Here is a 14,443-nt window from a genome sequence, read left to right as displayed (position 1 = left end):
TTTTTTTTTTTTTTTTTTTTTTTTTTTGGTATCAGGGATTGAACTCGGGTCCTTGCGCTTGCAAGGCAGGCCACCGAACCGCTGAGCTAATTTCCCTGCCCCATATGCAATCTCTTCTATGTCCACCCATTCAGTTCCTTTCTCTGCACAGCCAAATGTCTAGGAGTAGGAGTTGCCATTTCCTCTCTCCACTTCTTATCATGTTTACTCTTCAGAAACCATTGCAGTCAGGAAGGCCTTTACTCTCAGCCTTTTGCCAAATTGCTGGTGACTTCAGATCTATTGTTAGTTTTGCACAAAGTAGATTTTTTGCATTTACTTATACAAATGCTTTCTTTCTATCACCTTGTCTTCTTCTCTTCCTCCCTCCTTCTTTCTTCTCTTCTTTCCTCCTTCCTTTATTCTTGTCTTTCCTCTTTCTCTCATTCTGTTTCTGTCTCATCTTCCTCTTCTTCTTTTTCAAATTTTCACACAGAAGCTTTCTGGAATGTATCATTGCTATGCTCATATGACAAAATAGGTAAAAGTAACTTTCTGAGTACCATATAGCTTGTCTGTGATGGAGCCTGCATTTGACTGCACGCAATCTGATCACAGAAATGACATCCCCAACTGCCAGCCACAGCCTTCCGTCTCTTCCTCCTTTTGCATACTGCGGCTCTAGTTTTGAACGGGCCTTGATTTAACCTTCCAACTCTCAAGTCACTCTTGGCTCAGACAGCAGAGATAGGCTCACTATTTCCACAAGGCCCCCATAAGCTGCCTTGCAGTGTGCTGCTGGTTTTTGCGACATGGGCCTCAGATGATCAGATCTGGCCATGTTTACTCTGCTCTGATCCAGGAGCCTGGGATAATGAGTTCAGTAGAATAAAGGAGAAGAGAGGAAAGGGGAGGGAAGAGAGGACAGGCGGGAGAAAGGGAGGGGAGGGAAAGATGATTCGTAGGGAATTTTCCTGGAGCAGAGGCAAAAGACATCAAGCTCTACAGTGAGATAGAATGTGCCAAGTTACACACACTTTCCACATGACAAAAGACACGAATGCAAAACTCCAAGCAATGTTCAAAGTAGAATGAGACAAAAGGAATATATTTAGTAACTATATACCTGTTCAGATGACAAAAAGTGTAGTTCCTTCTTGGTGAAAATATCTTTAAAAAAAAAAAACTATGGTATAGCCAAATATGCTGTATTCAGTAGAGATGGATTAAATATCGGAAAGCTCAGAAGTATGTAAAATGCAAACTACAAAAGCGAGAGTACTTGTATGAAAATCCAATGTTTGTATGTGTACATATCCAAGGGGTGTGATTTTACAGGAGCAAGGAGACTGAACAGAACAATTTCTTTCCAATTTGGAGCCATTTAAGTATTTACCTGTCATCTTTGACTTGAAGATTTTTAAGGAGAGCACAAATATCACTGTGAACTTAATTAATTCCTGTATTTATTCTCAACTAAGGATTGAAAATCTATCTCCAAAGTAACATACTGAATTTTTTATCTTCATTATTTCAGGATATAAAGAGATGGAACCGCTATTACCATAATAGCTTTGCAGCACTTAGGATAATTTTCCACAACTTCCCCCAAACTTGCTAAAATAAATACAAGTTTTCTTTCTCCTGAAACTGATATTCCCCACCCTACCTCCAACTCATGATGGCTCTGACATATTGTAATAAAGCTATTGCTCCCTGAGGATATCTTTTCATTGCTCCAGCAATTTTTCTCTTCTTTCTCTTATTGAAAAAGAATCCTGTTATTAAGTACTTAAAATATTCACGGCTCTAAAAGGGAGACAAGCCTTCACAATGAGAGATTAATAATAACAATAAGAAATACAAAATGGAAGATGGGGGGCTCAAAGCCAAATAAAAATTTCATTTGCAGAGTAGAAGTCAAGTATGATTTCCTTTTAACTGCATCTCTCTGATTTATAAACACAGCACTATGGGTGATGTCCTACTATTTTTGCTTCCTGTTTTCTTCCTTTCGTATTCTCAGCCACTTCTGAACAATGCCTTAACACTTGAATATTGTCTAAAGCATGGCTCTTTTAAATCACCCAAAGGGGTACTCTTTGTAAGGACTTCTGAAAGGAGTAAGATGCAGATAATAATATAAAGAAATAATTTTAGACAATGCCTACTTGTGGATGTGTTTCATAAAGGCAACTGGGAATATGGATAAGGTAACATAGTCTAAGTCCTTGTTCTTCTGACTAAGAGAGTTTCTTTTACATATTTGTACAAAATATCAGCTGGATCTCGGTGCACACACAGATCTCTGCTTTGTAAAGCAGCAGACGTCATCAGATTATTGCACTTTGGATATCAAGTAAGTACACCATTAAAACATTCTTTTGTGTTATACTAGAATTACTCATGTCTATTCTAAAGCCCATTAGCAAAGAGTAGGGAGTGTCTAACTCCCAGGAATTCAGAATCCTTAATTAAAAAATGAAAATGCAATTAAATAAAGACATGGGATGCATTTTAGCCAGTATCATTTGGACATTCACTTATATCAAGGGTTTAATTTGGAACAAGGGCCAACATAGAAATAATGAAACAGACTTGAAAATATATGGGTAAATTTGAAATTCAGTCGATTAAATTTATACAAACCATACAAAACAATCCCAAGGGACCCCCTGGAAATGACACTATTACAAACATCACTAGAAATCCTTGTGAATAAGATCCTAGAGATCATTTAGCGACCGTCTGGAAAGCGATAGGGTCAGGTGGGTGTTAACAAGCACATGGCTAGATTGTGATTAGAAGACCCTAAGTTAGCATGGATGAGATGAGTTGAAGCTTATTTGGCAAACATGCCTTAGAAAAATAAAGATAATGACCCAGGAGATAAGTATGGGAGTGCAAGAAACTTTAATGGATATTGTAGGAACAATTATTAGGCCGTGTGCCCAAGGAAACTATCAATGAAACACTCCAGGATTAGAGTTGGACAGAGCCATCAAGTCTGCCTGCCAAGCAAAACATTTCAATAATGTCCAGTTACATGCTGCAAAGAGCACAACACGTGTACATGACAATGCTGTCCCAGAAGTGACAACAGATGTGGACTAATCCACCCATACACTCTTCTGCCTGGTCCTCGGCGGTGAGCCTTGGGGCTCATCTGCAAAGTATTCGACAAGGAATACAGTGGAACTACTTTTCACACATACGTAGCTAATCTAGGGTTTGGACTAGATGCATATTTTGACAAATAACCCAAGATTGAATCCATAATTTGTTAAAGTTAACATCATCCCACCTACTTAGAATAGATTGTGCATAAAAAAAAAAACCTAAACCAATAATTCAATCTTCTTCGTGCAGTCCCTTCTTATAGTACCCTGATGCACTGTTCTTGCTAGCTTTCCATACTCACAAACATCAGCAGGAGAAAAGAGAGCTAAAGACAAATCTTTATAGGTGTGCTACGAGTTAACAAGAATTTAGGTGACAACTCCAGATCTTAAATCTGAACTCTTCAATATCAAAATATTGATCTGCTTCCCTTACAGGTTGATGGGGAAAACATGCAATTTTAAAACAAAAGGAGTGAAAGATCGCTCAGTAAAGACCTGGTTCTGCTCATGGGATAAGAAAATGAATCCAAGAAGGTGGTTCAGTAACACACCCTCTAAGGGCTGTCCCAGTCTTGTGACTTAGTGCCAGGTATCAGGCTTTTCTTGGTCGGATCTGAAACATGGGAGAGTAAGTGGTGTGGACTGAGTGGCATGTGAACTAGACCTGCAGTGGGAGGAAGGGAGGAGCCAGAGTACTCTGCCCATTCTTGCTCTGCAGGAGGTGGACTCGTATTTGTGGCTGAATTTTCATAAGGCTCCAGCTCCTAATGGACATCCCCTGTTGTCATCATCCTGTATTGGACAGTGTTTCTCATCTAGTTCCAGGAGAATGTCATGCTCTGAGCTCTGGGAATGCCACTTTCTCATTTTCCCTCCAGTTTCAGGCCTTGGAGCCTCTTCCTGCTGTTGTCTCACCATCTTACCTTTTGGTCACCAAGCTCTCCCATCCCCTGTAACCAGTTACCTATAATTACTTCCCAGTTTTGGATGCCTGGAGGGATTTCTGGTTTTCTACGGGCCACTGACTCAGGGGACAATTTAGGAACAGAGCTAAGGTTTTATTTTTTCCCTATTCTGTCACAACGCAATCATAGACTAGATAACATGCTATATGCTATATATACGTATATGTCACCTAGACATTATATAAATATATATATATATATTACATTTATTACTAAAATAAATATTGAAGAATATATGGTGCTTCATATGGATAAGTTCCATATGCTTTCTACTATCAATAACAAGATACGTTGTCTTACAATACATAAGACATCCATTTTCCATGTAATGGTTAATTTTGTTTCATTGACTTTGTGCGCCGAGGTATGCCCAGAAAACTGGGAAAATATTACATCTGGAGGCTGTTTCCAGGAGATAAGTATTTGAGTCTGAAACAGTAAAGAAGACCTGCCCTCACCATTGTGAAGCAGGCATCATCCAACTCCCTGAAGGCTGGAACCAAGCAACGAGGGAATGGTTGAGCTCTGGCTGTCTTTCTGACTAGAGCAGCCATACTTCTCCTTTGAACATCTGAAGTTCTGCTTCTTGGGCCTTCAGATCTGTCTGAATTATGCTACTGGCTTTCCTGATTCTCCACTTAGCACACGGCAAATTGTGAGACTTCTCTGGCTCTGTAATTGCACAGCCAATTCCGTGTATTTATACACTTATAGCCTTACTGTTTGTGGTTCTCTGGCCCAGGCAATTTAGTCTCCTTAGATATCCAATACTTTTATGACTCCTGTTCATGCTCTTCTGTTTTCCTTGACCTCCACTTTGCTTTATCCCATCTGAAATCTTATATAAATCTAAAATTTACCTGTTTGGTCAACACATAAACCCACATTCCTGTCATCGCTCCTCGTCTCTTTCCTTTTAATCAAGTCTCATTTTTTAGTATCAAGTGGCAGCGCACTTCAAAGTTCTGCATCGGTTTCAGAACTCTCTCCAGAACTGACCAGCACACGCTCACACCTTCGGTTTCCGGTGGCTGCCTATTACCCTATTGTGGGGATGTCCTGCAATCTACCCCCACACGACATACTCCAATGGGTTGGGTCACTGTTGTTCTGCTATTATTTCACTCACTCTTGGGTTAATCAGTAGCACCTACAGTACTACAGTTTTGATGCAATGGTTTTAAAATTTCAAACAAGACTCATTAAATAAATGTAGAACTATGACAACGAATACATGGTTTTGTTGTACAGCACAATTTGAAAAGTTACATTTTAAATAATTCTATAGCTTCCAATCAGTCTCATTCATTCCAATCTTTTAGACAGTGTCACTCGAGTGTGAATAAGGAAGAAGACAATTTCACATACTGAGGCCACTTTTCCTGTCTATGAACCACATATTTACATTTTACTCTTTTTTTTAAAAAAAAAAGTTAAAGCTTTATCTTTATCATTAATTTTTAGACTGTGTTATACATGTGCTATATACCAGAACTTTCTGTGATGATGAAAATGCTCAATAACTACGCTAGTAGTGATGATCACCAGTCTAACATAGCTATGTGCACTTCAAATACAACTAGTGTGAACTGAGGAACTTTATTTTATTTATTTGGTGCCTCCTACATACCAAGTATGTGTTCTGCCACTGAGCTACATCTTCAGATCTATTTATTATTGTTTTTCATTGTATTTTAATTAAATTTTAAATTTAAATAACCCTGTGTGGCTAGTGACTACCATATAGAACAGCACAGCTTTAGGGCCAGGGATTTAGCTAAGCGGTTCCACTGCCTGCTTCACATGCACAAGGACCCGAGTTCGATCCCTGGTACCAAAAAAAGAAAAAAGAAAAGAAAAAAATTGAGGGGCCAAGGATTTGGCTCAGTGGTTCTGCCACCTGCCTAGCAAGAGCAAGGATCTGAGTTCAATCCCCATTACAAAAAAAAACAAAACAAAAAACAAAAAGAAGAAGAAGAGCACAGCTTTACATGTTAAAGAAACTTAGTCTTTGTCATTGGAAGGATTGAGTTAACTTTCAGTCTATAGCTTTTCTTCCTAGTCTTGATCTTCAGCCAAATCCTTTTTGCAATATTAGCTTAAGGAAAGTACAGGAGTGCACTGGATCTAAGATGAATCGACCTCCTGCTGGGATGTTTTGTACTGAACTAAGAATCTCTATCTGGTTGTCAAGTTTATTGATTACCTCACAATTTTCCAGACTCTGCTGCAGATTGGAATCACACAGGAATAGTTTTAAATCCCAATACCTGGACTTCCACCTGCAGACAGTCTCCCTGGGCATCAAAATTAGAATGTTCAGTACAATTTAGGAACCAGAAACCTGAGCTAGACTCATGAGTGACATGGGATTCGGTGAGATGCGGTTTCTCTGGAGAACAACATTGGCAAATGTCCTCGATGTGTTACACAAACCAAGGTGAAAGAACCAAAGAGCTCTGGAACTGGCAGCTTCCTCATGTGTGGTGGCCACACAAGCCAGGCTTGTCTGTTCTGAGCATGTTTATCCCAGCTGAAGTTGTTGGGATATCTAGAAGCAATTCAGCATCACTGGGAAGCCCTTATGTTGTCCCTGTGCTGTGCTATTGCCTGTCCTATGCCATTCTTTAAATCTAACTAGACTTGGAACTAAATGAAGTCTATTCAATCAAAATCAGAAGGAATGTCAATCTTAACCCAAGATCACTGGTCCATGAGAATCAAAGTGGCACTGCTATTGTACAGAATAACCAGATTTCCCAATTTATACTTTCTTTCAATGGCTTGTATGCAATTTATTTAATGCAGCTTTTTAAATATCTGACTTTTCTTTTTCATCTGTGGTGCCTAGGATTAGTTCTCTTGCTTACTAAATGAGGTTCACTGCAATATTTTGTGTTCAGCTTTACACTGTCTTATATTTTCTTTTTTTTTTCTGTGTCTGAATTATTTTAAATATTTAATTATCTGAGGATCTATTTTGACATAAAGGTCATTTATTTTCCCAGAAGGCTATATTTTACCAAGGTCCATATTGACTTACTCACATTTCCTAATATATTTTCAATGTTATATTTTTATGCCAAAATCTTTAAGTGTATTTTAGAGGCAGTACTGAATGTTCTATTTATTCTTCCCTAAGTTTCAATGCACTAATGCCAATGTGTCTTAATTAGGACATACATATAACATTTTCCTAACATGTAGATTCTCCATACTCTAGTTCTTTCTGCTAGTTTATTTTCTCACATGTATTTTTTTCTTTATGAAATTTAGAATGATCTAACTTTTTGTTTTATTTTACGTAGAATGAGCTGCTTTATAAATACAATCTTCCATCCAAAAACAGTTATAGTCTTGCATTTAATCAAGTTTTCTTCTTATGTCTTTTAGAAACATTCCAAAAATTTTAATATCTTATATTTTTGTATTAGGCTTTTCATTCAATTCAATCATTTGTCAATTAAATTAGAAGTGGAGTATATATTCCTTTTATATTTTAACCTAGCTATTTATAGTTATTTGCCAAATTGCAGATTTTAAAAATTAATTTTATTATTAAACACATTTACTAGCCTTTTAAAATAATTGATCAGATGAGTCTCTTAAATATTTTAAGAATATAACAATTTTGTTTCAGGCCAGGGATTTAGATCAGTGGTTCCGCTGCCTGCCTTGCAAGCGCAAGGTCCTGAGTTCGATCCCCGGTACAAAAAAAAAAAAAAACAACTAAAATAATTTTGTTTCAAGTCTTAGCTTCTGCTTAGTGATTTCATGTATTTTTCTAAGCTTTAATTGAATTCTGCATGATAAGCTTGGAAATTCAGAGTGGAAAATTAGGAAAGCAAGCCTAAGGTATTAATTTTGCCTTGGCCAAATTAAACAATAAAGACACACTTCAAAAGGACAGAATCACTTCCAAGAAAGGAAAACTCCAAATGTAGCCTCTTGGAACTGGAGAATGAAAAAAGCCAGAAGCAGACATCTGAGACGTCATATCACAGCAAAGATAAGATGGAATGTAGAAAGAGGGACAGCACTGCTGTCACTGCACTGTCACGTGGTCAAGTTGGAGATACAAGTCATAGAGTGTTTCTCACGCATGTCATTCTCTGTTCAATGACTGGGGATGATCTTGATGGGAGTGTGCACTTTGAGGAGGCACCAAATCAAATCTCCTGCCGGCTCTAATCACTCTTTCCAACTAGTCTTATTTTCTTGCTCAGAGACAGATCCGTATGAAGACTGTAAAGAAATATCACCATTGATTGTACATTGCTATTTGTGTATACCTATAGTTCATAGAATTTCATATATATTTTTGCATATTACATATTGATACAACATTGAACAAGTATTGTCCCACAGAAATTTATGAGGAGAGACTGATATGACACCCTACTGGAGAGGCAGACTACTCACAGAGAAGGTGTGTAGCAAACTAATGACATGGATTCATTTATTATGTCTAAATATTCCTCAGCACTTAGTGTATTTCCTGCACCAAGTTGGGCATTTGTTGAACATTTTCCCCACTGTGTTTTGTTGACACGTCTGTGGAAGAGTTTATTTTGGGGCTCTATACTGTTCCACTGGTCTATATATCTGACTTTGTGCCAAAACCATACAGTTTTAAATTATTGGAGCTTTGTAATATGTTCTGAAGATCACGCTATGAAATCAAGATACTTTTGGTTAATCAGGGGCCTTTGTGGTTCCATAAGAATATTAGGATTTTTTCTATTTTTTTTTTTTAGTGGATTTGGGATATTGATAGTTCTCACACTGAACCTGCGGATTGCTTTGAATACTATGTTCAATTTAATAATATTAAATATTCTAACCCATGAACACAGGAAGTCTCTATTTGTGACTTCATTAATTTCTTTCAGCGGTGTTTTCTAGCTTGATTATAACCTTGATTTTTTTTTTTTTTACCAGGATTGAACTAGGGACCTTCTTGCACTTGCCCGTGAGGCAGGCAGTGGAACCACTGAGTTGAATCCCCAGCCCTTGATTATTTATTTTTAAGGCTTTTATTCTTTTTGACCTATCATAAATGAGACCTATAAAATATTTCTTCTTGGATAGTTCATTGTTAGTGTATAGGCATTAAATATACAACAAGAACATAATAAACACACACACAAAGAGCTCCTTCAACATGCAAATCAAAACCATAGCCAGATATCAACTCACACCTGTCAGAATGTCAATTACCAAAAAAAAGGAGGGGTGCAATGTACTGGTGAGGATGTGTTGGTGAGGATATAGAGAAATTTGACCCCTTGTATACTGTGAAGTTTTTTTAAATAGTGAGAATTCAAAATGGTGTGGGCACTATGGAAAATAATATATAGTACGGAGGTTCCACAAAAAAATATAGAAATACTGTGTGATCCAGCAGTCCTACTCCTGCATGTTTGTTTATCCGAAAGAATTGAAATCAGGACCTCAAATGTTGGCACTGATGTGTTCATTGCAGCAATACTCAAAATAAACAAGGTATAAAAACAATGTAAAGACCCATAGGTGGATGCATGGGTAGAGAAAATGTGTTATATGCATACAATGGTTATTCAGCCTACTTTTAAGGAAAGAATTTATGCTAATACAGACAACATGGATGAACCTTGAGGAAATTATATTAAGTGAAATAAACCAGCCATAGAAGGACAAAAACTACTGAATTCCACGTAGACAAGGAATTTAAGTCAAGCACATAGAAACTGAGAATGGAATGGTCGTTGCCAGGACGTGGGAGGAAGGTGAAATAGGAAGTCACCATTCAATAGGTGTAATGCTCCACTTACATGAGCTGATGAGTCCTATACTAGCAATACTGTATTATGCCCTTAAAAGCAATTTTAAGAAGGTAAATTCATGTTAATTGCTCTTCCCACAGTTTGTAAAACATGCAGTCATTTTGTCACCATGCACTACTAGGCTAATCATTTTCAAAAAGGTGGAGAACTCTAATAGAAATATAAACAGGAAACATCCTGAAGATACAGACAAATAATGTAAACTTTAATTAAACATATCTGTTTGGGAATAGTGTCTTGAAAGGCGGCAGCAGCTTAGGGTACGCCCTAGGCACTTACCAAGCACTGAGAGAAGCACTGCGGAACACTAAGCTTAACAGTTTGACACGCTGACGTACAGAGCGTTCGCACCGTTGTGCTTTACGTCAGTGCCGACGTTTCTTGTAGGCTTAGGTCACCAGAATCAAGGCTTAACATAGGGAAAGGTCCAGGGAAAGAATCCACCCGGTTTACTGCAAATCCCCCTCACAGCTCTACCTCCCCAGGGTTTCCCTTAAACTCCCCAGGGCACTTATTCATTTGGCTTGAAACAAACGCATGCTAAAAGCTTTGCAGGTAGTGTCTCCATCCCATCTGGTTTACAGAGCTGATAACTCAATCATTCCTGGTCGTAATAATGGCTTGAATATTTTGTGACAGGTAGTACTTCAATCTAACTGACCACACTATGTTAAGAACCAAGGAATTAGATACTTTCACTTAAAAAATAAAAATAAGGATATACTCTATTTAGAAATACAATAAAAGTTTTTGTTCAAAAAATCAGATACACCTGAAATCGATTTAAAAGCCAGGTATTCTTAACGTTTTACAAACACATTTACCTAAATCATTTATCAAATTGGCACCACTCCCGCATTCCTTGCACAGCAATTCTATAAGATTAAAAAAAAATATCTTGGGTGTTTATCGGACAGAATATAGAGAATTTGGCTGTAAAGTTCTTGCACGTGTCAGTCAACCTAAAATAATTTTAAGGTGTTAGTTTTGTGATATTTCAGCAATTGTTCTTAAATGACTGAAAATTATACCTTACATTTACTTTTTCAATCATTTACAATAAACTGACTGAAAAGAATCTTATCTTAGTTGTTGCAAGATTTTACTTTGTCTTCAATTTAGGAGGAGCAAGCTTAGTGACTTGCATTTTCTACATTCTCATAAAATATTTATTCACCATCCAGGAGAATATTTTATATAAATGATATTTTATGAACATTAGACTATAAACTTTATTCTGTAGAAATGCTTTGATGAATTTTGAAATAAAAACATATACCTATCAAGTTTATATTTTTATTAAGTGACCTCTAAAGATAAGAATTAAAATGTTTTGTTGGCTGGGGATTTAGCTCAGTGGTTCCACCACCTGCCTTGCAAGCACCAAGGTCCCAAGTTCGATCCCCAGTTTAAAAAAAAAAAAATGTTTTGTCTTTCCTCTTAAAGTTTTTTTTATACAAGAAGTGACAGAGTAATTTATTAATTGCTCTGGAAGTCACTATTCTCTCTGGTGTCCAATGAAAATCAGATGAGGGAGACTGAGGGCTGCCCCCTGCAGAATCATCACAGCTGCTCGCTCTTCTCACTGCGTCCATTTCTAAACCCATAACACTCTTTTCTTTCTCCTTCTCTCACATACTTGCATAATGCTTCTGTGTTTCCTAGCGCTGACATAGATTTATTTATATCACCTGCAGTAGACCATGGTGCTCTTAAAGGAAACTGGCCAAGTTTTGTATACTTATGTACATCCCATAATATCTACAGAAACTGAGCAAAGAAAAAAAAAAAGAACCCCATAGAACAACAAGTTAGGAAATACATATTTGTCAAATGTGACAATGTGTTAAATTCTTCACTATGCGCATTAATTCAAGGCTGTTTTTTGTCTAAAATAAAGTTCATATTCAAGTGATTTGTGTCCTTCCAGGTGGAAAAGTCAGTATCCAGGGCATAATTTACCATCTCTCACTTTTCCTGCCTTAGCAACAGTAGATTCATGGAGAGGGAGCTTCGCCACAAGGAGACCACAATGTCTACGGAGTAGAGCAGCTTTGCAGCCTACCCGGGACTAACAGAGCTACTCTGAATACACAAATCCAGGCAGGTAAGCATCAATATGGTGATATCCAAGCATACATCCGTAAATATGTAACAGAAGATATATAAGTAAAATATTTATATATAAATATATATTTTTAATATTTATATAAAAAGAAAGATAAATTGATTTGGAGATCTGGAGCTGTTTTACCTGTGCTACGTGTGGTCGTGGTACCTGTTGTGCTGTGTTCATTTTGATCTTGACATTCAAAGTTATCCGTGAACATGAACTTTCTTTCCCATATGAATGAAAAATTATCACCCACTCCTTCTCAAATCTGACAGACCCATCTGACCAGGAGTCTCACTCATCGGTACACAGCAGGAAACAGTGTCTCTGGATGTCATGTAGGTCCATAATCTTGTTTTCCAACCTCATGAAATACTTTTCTTATTCCTTCCATAATATAAATATAATGCTTTCTTTAAGACCTTTATAAGTTCTTCTTAGAGGAAACTCAGTCTATGATGATCTCCAGATTCCCTATCCAAGTCTTCCAGAGTCGGTATCTAACTTGAATGCCCCTCAGAATCATTCTCTGCTGTGTTGGGATGTACTGCATTCATATAAACTCTTAACACCGCCCAGAAATTTGTAAAGCTAGGCATAGATTAGGAGATCAATGTATCCAAAGCCATTCATTCACTTACTGGTTCCTTCACTAATTCACTCAACAGAAGGCATACGATACGCTGGGCACTGGATCCCAAAAAGTGCTATGATGCGATTGAAAAGAGAAATCTTCTCCCATAAAAAAAGTCCATAATGTATAAGGAAGAAAGAAATGTGATATCTTAAATCCAAGTCTACGAAACCAGTACCAAAAGAATATTTTAAAAGGAAGAGGTGACAGAAGCAGAGGAGAGCTTTTAGTATAATCAGAAGAGTATCTTATAAGTACATTTCAGTCATTCATTATTCATCCATTTGTGCCTTCATTCACTTATTCCACAAATATTTAGTAATTGTGTGCAACATGTCAGGTTCTGTTACGCTTTGGAAATACAGAGATGAGAGGTTCGAAGGCAGTCTTAATTCACAGGGAGCTTATGCTCAAGAGGAGATGACAGAGAGAAAGACCAACAAATTACAGCATAGTCTAAAAGCTGCATTTCCTTAACAGTATTGCGATAGATAACCTGCCGTTAGTGTTACTGGTTTGCATTTGTGAGAACAGCACTCATGTCGCTATTGCACTCTGTACATCTCACCTTCAATAGAAATAAACAAAAAGGACAAGTGGCAATGTCTATGTTTGGCTTTTCCCAAGCCTAATAAACAAAAACACAATATTTTTCATGGTTGATTTATCCCTTTTTAAAACGTACCAAACACATACATTTTAACTAACAACACTAAATACTAGGAGACATTAACCACTACTTATCTAGTTTAAAATCCAATGTTTAATTTAGAAAAAGAGTAAAATATAATCCAAACACCTGGTTAAAGGAAATACCTCATTAAACTTCTATTGTTATTGGTTGATAATTACTGTTTGTTTTATGCCTAGTTTGAATGGTTCTCACGGAATTCACTCAACTGTAATATCCAGTTGTAGGGATATTTTTCTCACTCTTACATATACCTTCAATGTGCTTTTGATTTTAAAGCAGCCTTTCTTAAAAATACTCAGAGGCTACCCCTTCCCGTCCACTGCTGTCTCTGGAGAAAGAGGGGGGCTCCTTCTTTTCGATTCAGTGTAAATCAATTAACATGTACTGAATGGCCACCCAGGGTTTTAGAGACTCAAAGGTGAGTAACTCAGAGTCCATTTCTTCAATGACTTTATAATGTATACATAGCTCCAGGAAGGTTTTTTTTAAAAAAGAGGCAACTGACAGGTCAAAGAAAAGTATCATTATGTGCCCAAATAGGCTTCCAAATTATCTGTGCGCTAAGGACGATGCTTCATTAAATTACTCATTTCCTCTCATTCCAAAAGCTCAGCTGGGGGAAAATATGTATTGCAGTTGGCTGTCCCTGGCCCACAGTAGATCCAAAAAAAAAAAAAAAATACCTTTCTACACTGACAAAGAATTCCTTGATTTCTTTTGCATCCATCAACTTCCTTTAGCTTCCTTTTTTTCGTCAGATGTTGATATGCTGTCAGTCAACTACAACCCCACACACACTTTATTATAATCTGCTTCTTTGCCACCCTCTCTTATAACGACACACTCCTTCACAATGTGCAGCATTTTACACACTTGAGACTAAAGGAAGACTTCTATACATATACGTGTGTACCCCAATTTTAACCTCATATTTGACAGTTTCCGAAATCTCACAGCCATCGAAGAAATAAATTCCTTTGACTAATTTTAAATAGTCAATTGCAAAACTGCCCTGCTATTGAACTAACTTAACAATTTTAAATACAAGCCTTATTTATTTCTTTGGTTTCTGCCCTATTTTTTTTTTTTTTTTTTTTTTTTTTTTTTTTTT

General features: G+C 37.1%; 1 protein-coding gene across 1 annotated transcript in view; it reads right to left on the bottom strand.

Moving 5' to 3' along the window:
• Cntnap4 (contactin associated protein family member 4) overlaps window positions 1–14,443 on the bottom strand; it is a 258,872-nt gene that overhangs the window by 152,306 nt on the left and 92,123 nt on the right. The gene's annotated exons all lie outside the window — the stretch shown is intronic.

Source organism: Fukomys damarensis, unplaced genomic scaffold (assembly GCF_012274545.1).
Source record: "Fukomys damarensis isolate Sample0158 unplaced genomic scaffold, DMR_v1.0_HiC HiC_scaffold_32, whole genome shotgun sequence".
NCBI classification, from domain to species: domain Eukaryota; kingdom Metazoa; phylum Chordata; class Mammalia; order Rodentia; family Bathyergidae; genus Fukomys; species Fukomys damarensis.
This window is presented reverse-complemented; position numbering and strand designations above follow the sequence as displayed.